Here is a 7,220-nt window from a genome sequence, read left to right as displayed (position 1 = left end):
CAATGAACTCCAGAGGTCAGCCCCTCTGACTCCACAAGTTAAGGATATGGAAAGGAAAGTCTTGGTATTGATAGGAAACCTTTCATGATCCAAGGACCACCACTAAGTCTACAGCTCCTCTCACCGTATTCTCAAAGTGATGTGGGTCTGACAGCAGCGATATCAGCACACACATTTGGATAAGGAATTCTCTTCTCTTTGACCATTGTGGTGAACCGTGCAGGCAATGCAGCATATCTCTGGTAAGCATCACTTTTTCAACCTTTGCTACGCCAGTCAGTGGTCTAGCAAGAGAGTAACAGCAAGTCTATTGCATAGTTGAAATGTTGCATTGTCTGTGGAAATCCCTGTGTACAACGGGTTTCTCCAGCACTGGTCCACTCTGTAAGGCTCCATGTCCCCCTCTCTCTCTCCAGAGCCGAGGCCCAACATGATGATCCCGTCCCCCCCTACAGCTGAACCCTACCACCAAGGCAACGTCAGGATGACCCTGGAAAAGGCTGACCTCTGGAAGTCCTTCCACAACCTGGGGACTGAGATGATAATCACCAAACATGGCCGGTACAATTGTTGTTATATCCTTCATCATCATTTTTGATCTGCGTAAATCTCCTAAACACATTCTATGCTATGGTGTGTTCACTGCAAAGTACAATTCACCCGTAATTTCATGCCATATCGTAGCTTTACCAATATTGTAGCTTTACCATCGTTGTGAAACTGTATCTGCTGCTAGTATGCTTTGTCTAGAGTTGTGATCAGGAATTGAGAGGATAATACAATTAGTGTGGATTTGTATGTATCAGGAGGATGTTTCCCCATTGCAACGTCAGTCTATCTGGACTCCAACCCTATACCAACTATGTCCTCATGGTGGAAATGGTTCCGGTGGACAACTCCAGATACAGGGTAAAAACAACATGTCCACCATCCTTATATAATGCCTCAGTTGCAAGGAGTTTTTCCTAGCCACCGTGCTTCTGCATCTGCATTGCTTGCTGTTTGGGGTTTTAGACTGGGTCTCTGCGTAAACACTTTGTGACATATGCAGATGTAAAAAGGGCTTTCTAAATACATTTGATTGATAATGCATTTAATTGATAATACATTTGATTGATAATGCATTTAATTGATAATACATTTGATTGATATATCACGTCTTACACACACACTACAATACATTTCTATTGGGAAAGTTCCAATTGGATAAGCTAAATGTGTCACAGTTTGGAATATAGCCAGGCATTGTTTTAAAAGGAAACATAAGGAGATGAAGTAGAAGACAAGCTTGCAGTCAGTCTGCATCCAGCATACAGTCCAGACGGTGCCCCGCCCACACCCAGCCAATCACCACACACACTGCATATCAAAGACCATTACTACATCCTGTTTTTCTACCCCCGGCTGGAGGTTCAGCCACGGCCATTTAACAACCCCCCCCGCTCCAATCAAAGTGAATGGGGAGCAATACCCCCTCCATGCATCCACTGGCCCTCCCCTCAGTACACATTGCTTTTGACCATATGCTCCAGAGAGAGAGAGAGGAGTGTTTTTCCTTTGCTATAGCAGTTCATGTATATATGTTGGTAGATTATACGCAATTATATACATACCTATAGGATACTGTTCAAGCTTGCAATAATATGCACCACAGATTCCTTATATATATCAGTGTAAAGACTGGGGGTATGTGAGTTTTTGTGGAGCGTCTACGTGTCGAGGCTTGTCTTGTGGTTCGTTTCACACCTGAGTAACGCCCGTCCCCTCCCCCCTTCTTTCTCTCTTTGTAGTGGAATAAAGGCCAGTGGGACATGGCTGGGAAAGCCGAGCCCCAGCTCCCCTGTCGGACGTACGTGCATCCAGACTCCCCCACCCCGGGCTCCTACTGGATGAAACAATCAGTGTCCTTTCTCAAGCTCAAACTCACCAACCACACACTGGACCAGCACGGCCATGTAAGAACACGTATCTCCTTCTCTACTGGATCCCAAGCCCGCAACCTCTCACAGTCTGAGAGTAGACAGCTGTCACTTCTGTAAACAACGTTATTAGTTGACTCATTAGTGGTGTCTGTTCTCTCCTCAGATCATCCTGCACTCTATGCATCGCTACATCCCACGCTTCTCTGTGGTCCAGGCTGACAGTCTGCACAGTGTGCGCTGGGGACACTTCCATTACTTCTCCTTCCCTGAGACCTCCTTCACTGCAGTCACGGCCTACCAGAACACTAAGGTCCGTCTATCAACTCACGTATTAAACACATACAAACGGCGTAGCCTCGTAATTAACTTGCTCTTTGGGAATTTGTGTAACCCAATCTGATGTCTTCATCTCCACTCCTGCTTTCAGATCGCTAAACTGAAGATTGACCACAACCCCTTTGCTAAAGGATTCAAAGGGGAGAACACCCGTACTCATAGCAAGAGGTAGGGATCAATAGAACTATAACACTACGCGCGTGTGAGTTGGGGAGATGTGCTTTACAAGTTTTTATTGTCTTTTTTTTTTTTATATAGGTGTCGATCCAACAAGAGTTCTGGAAATGCTTCAAAGAAAGCCAAACAAGACAGAGAAACAGAATTCAAAAGTCATTCAGGTGTGGATCTTAACTCTATACAGTAAGATTAGACTGATCAGATCTGTATAATGTCCAAGGTTGTCCAGTCCGTAGGCCTACAGGCAGTCTCATTGATCCACAATCGTTTCCCATTTAGACCTCCAAAGGGCAACATTAGACTGTGAGCCAGCAGAACGGGGGATAACCTCGGGAACAACGGAGAACATGGTGTCGGCTAAGGAGGATCTCTTCTCCCCCTGGGCCATAGAACAGGACCCGTCCCAGAGCCACAGCCTGCACACTGAACTACTGGAGCTCCACGACCACAGACAGGACTACAGCACCGAGGAGCAGATGGTGCCTGGCCCTGCATCTATGTCCTCCCAACCATGCAGGTACTGTACAACCACCAGGCACACATGCATGCATGTATAAGCGCAACATTGTAGCATCATAAACTAGATTGTAAAGCATACTTTGACTTCCATTTTATGGAGGCGAAACCCAACATACAGGCGAATCCCCACTCTAACAGCCTGCACACCCACACAGGTTCATATGCAGAATCCTGACCCATTATGCCAATAGAAAACTCAGTGACTCAGCGCTATACTTAACAGGCACTCTATGGTGCAGACTACACCTCCATACTGTGCAATTAAAAGTGACACTTTGAGTCAGCGAGTGTTTGAGTTCACATACTGTATGTGGGTTGATGACATATTAGTAACCCGCTACATATTTTTATTTTCTCCAGATCTGTTGAGCATGGCAGACTTCCATCTCCATCTTCTGTAGTGGAGGATTGCAAAGGCAGGCGCAGCTATGAGTCTCACCTCCATGATGTAGCCACTGTCCCTGGGCACAAGACTAACAGTCCTGGCCCTGTCAGGGACATGGGACACACCCCCTTGGCTCAAGCTATGCCCCAGGACTATAGAATGTCCCCTGTCCATCTGCCCACGTCCTCCAAAACCTACCCTGGGTACCTGGGTTACAGTTACCCCCTCTATGGCCACTACACTACTAACCAGGGCATGGGTCAGTGGAGTGAGGGTGGTACAGGACAGTACCCTGGACAGTCCTTGACTCACCACCTGCCATTCTTCACCAGTCAAACACTGACTGCAGACCACGGCACCCACCAACGCAGCGTCCATCACCATGGCAACACAGAGGCAGAGTGGAGCTGGAGCCAGTACTTGAGTTTGGATAATGATCAGAATAGCTGACTCTGACTCACAAAGTGAAGGAGCTGAGATTCATTCTGTGAACAAAGCTACTTGTGACATTTCAGAAAAGTGAGAGCCTATGATCTTTGTGCACGAGGTCCAAACCAAAATATCGTCAAGTGTGTTTAAAAAAAAACTTGCTCTCTGCTATGGACATGTGTGTCAAGAGAAGTGTGTGCAATTTTCTGTTCCAAGTCTATGCAGAGCTGCAGTCCTATTTAGCGGAAATAGCAGAAGGCTATTTGAGCTATATACTGGACTTTATGGACTGAGCCTCCTCATACTGTGCCTGGTGCTCCATATGAACTGCATTCAAATGTTTGTGGGCATTCATGCTTGTATTACGCATGTGATGTGCGTATGCTTGTTTGTTTACTTATCAAAGTGATGATAATTGAGATCAGATTATGACTAAAAGGATATCATGATATCCAAAAATAAATAATAATAAGATTCCCATATCGGTATAGTTCTCTACATCATAACTGTTGTAAATATGACAACTCTTAAGAGGTTTCTCACAAACCACAAGTGGTTCCAACATGAAGGGTCATCAATGTTACCCAGCAGAAACTGCATGACAGAGAGATACAAAGGGACACAGAGGTGAGTCCTTCACTCCCACAGGAGGATAGGCCAGGAACACATGTAAATAAGTCAATCAATCAAATGTATTTATAAAGCCCTTTTTACATCAGCCGATGTCACAAAGTGCTGTACAGAAACCCAGCCTAAAACCCCAAACAGCAAGCAATGCAGGTGTAGAAGCACGGTGGCTAGGAAAAACTCCCTAGAAAGACAGGAACCTAAGAATAAACCTAGAGAGGAACACGGCTCTGAAGGGTGGCCAGTCCTCTTCTGGCTGTGCCGGGTGGAGATTATAACAGTACATGGTCAAGATGTTCAAACGTTCATAGATGACCAGCAGGGTCAAATAATAATAATCACAATGGTTGTAGAGGGTGCAACAGGTCAGCACTTCAGGAGTAAATGTCAGGTGGCTTTTCATAGCCGATCATTCAGAGTTAGAGACAGAAGGTGCGATAGAGAGAGAGAGTTGAAAACAGCAGGTCCGGGACAAGGTAGCACGTCCGGTGAACAGGTCAGGGTTCCAAAGCCGCAGGCAGATCACTTGAAACTGGAACAGCAGTACGACCAGGTGGACTGGGGACAGCAAGGACTCTTCAGGCCAGATAGTCCTGAGGCATGGTCCAAGGGCTCAGGTCCTCTGAGAGAAGAGAGAAAGAGAGAGAGAACTGGAGGGAGCATAGTTAAATTCACACAGGACACCGGATAAGACAGGAGAAATACTCCAGATATAACAGACTGACCCTAGCCCCCTGACATATAAACAATTGCAGCATAAATATTGGAGGCTGAGACAGGAGGGGTCGGGAGACACTGGCCCCATCCGACGATACCCTCGGACAGGGCCAACCAGGCAGGATATAACCACACCCACTTTGCCAAAGCACAGCCCCCACACCACTAGAGGGATATCTTCAACCACCAACTTACTACACTGAGACAAGGCCCTGTATAGCCCACAAAGATCTCCATACGGGACGAATGAGGGAGGGCGCCAACCCGGAAAGGAAGATCACGTCAGTGACTCAACCCACTCAAGTGACGCATCCCTCTTAGGGACGGCATGGAAGAGCACCAGTAAGCCAGTGACTCAGGCCCTGTAATAGGGTTACAGCAGAGAATCTCAGTGGAGAGAGGGGAACCGTGGAGAGAGGGGAACCGTGGAGAGAGGGGAACAGTGGAGAGAGGGGAACCGTGGAGAGAGGGGAACCGGCCAGGCAGAGACAGCAAGGGCAGTTTGTCGCTCCAGAGCCTTTCCGTTCACCTTCACACTCAAATCAAATGTATTTATATAGCCCTTCGTACATCAGCTGATATCTCAAAGCGCTGTATAGAAACCCAGCCTAAAACCCCAAACAGCAAGCAATGCAGGTGTAGAAGCACGGTGGCTGGGAAAAACTCCCTAGAAAGGCCAAAACCTAGGAAGAAACCTAGAGAGGAACCAGTCTATGTGGGGTGGCCAGTCCTCTTCTGGCTGTGCCGGGTGGAGATTATAACAGAACATGGCCAAGATGTTCAAATGTTCATAAATGACCAGCCTGGTCAAATAATAGTACTCCTGGGCAAAAGACTACACTCAATCATATGACCTACCGAAGAGATCAAATCAAATTTTATTTGTCATATACACATGGTTAGCAGATGTTAATGCGAGTGAAGGGAAATGCTTGAGTCTTCAATAAAGACTTAAAGGTTGAGACCGAGTCTGCGTCTCTCACATGGATAGGCAGACCATTCCATAAAAGTGGAGCTCTATAGAAGAAAGCCCTGCCTCCAGCTGTTTGCTTAGAAATTCTAGGGACAATAAGGAGGCCTGTGTCTTGTGACCATAGCGTACGTGTTGGTATGTACGGCAAGACCAAATTGGAAAGACAGGTAGGCGCAAGCTCATGTAATGCTTTGTAGGTTAGCAGTAAAACCTGGAAATCAGCCCTGCAGGAAGCAAGTGTAGAGAGGCTGGCACTGAAGTAATATTATCAAATTTTTTGGTTCTAGTCAAGATTCTAGCAGCTGTGTTTAGCACTAACTGAAGTATATTTAGTGCTTTATCCGGGTAGCCGGAAAGTAACCTAGAAGTGACAAAAGCATGGATACATTTTTCTGCATAATTTTTTTACAGAAAGTTTCTGATTTTTGCAATGTTTTCGTAGATGGAACAACGCTGTCCTTGAAACCGTCTTGATATGTTCGTCAAAAGAGAGATCAGAGTCCAGAGTAACGCAGAGATCCTTCACAGTTTTATTTGAGACGACTGTACAACCATCAAGATTAATTGTCAGATTCAACAGAAGATCTCTTTGTATCTTGGGACCTAGAACAAGCTGTTTTGTCCGAGTTTAAAAGTAGAAAGTTGCAGCCATCCACTTCCGTATGTCTGAAACACAGGCTTCCAGGGAGGGTAATTTTGTGGCTTCACCATGTTTCATCGAAATGTACAGCTGTGTATCGTCCACATAGGAGTGAAAGCTAACATTATGTTTCCGGGTGGCATCACCAAGAGGTAAAATATATAGTGAAAACAATACTGGTCCTAAAACGGAATCTTGAGGAACACCGAAATTTACAGTTGATTTGTCAGAGGACAAATGTCAAAATGTGATCCATGATATCAAAAGCAGCACTAAGGTCTAGGAGCACGAGGACAGATGCAGAGCCTTGGTCTGACTCCATTAAAATGTAATTTACCACCTTCACGAGTGCAGTCTCAGTGCTATGATGGGGTCTAAAATTAGACAAAGGCATTTGGTATACATTGTCTGTCTTCAGGAAGGCAGTGAGATGCTGCTCAACAGATTTTTCTACAATTTTTGAGAAGAATGTTAGATTCGATATAGGCTGATAGT

General features: G+C 45.7%; 1 pseudogene; it reads left to right on the top strand.

Moving 5' to 3' along the window:
* Positions 1-430: 430 nt before the first annotated feature.
* LOC139387855 (T-box-containing protein TBX6L-like) lies at positions 431-3,773 on the top strand (annotated as a pseudogene).
* Positions 3,774-7,220: the final 3,447 nt, after the last annotated feature.

This window comes from Oncorhynchus clarkii, chromosome 29 (genome assembly GCF_045791955.1).
Source record: "Oncorhynchus clarkii lewisi isolate Uvic-CL-2024 chromosome 29, UVic_Ocla_1.0, whole genome shotgun sequence".
Classification (NCBI taxonomy): Eukaryota; Metazoa; Chordata; class Actinopteri; order Salmoniformes; family Salmonidae; genus Oncorhynchus; species Oncorhynchus clarkii.
Note: the sequence above shows the minus strand (reverse complement) of the source record. Positions and strands in the feature narration are given on the sequence as shown.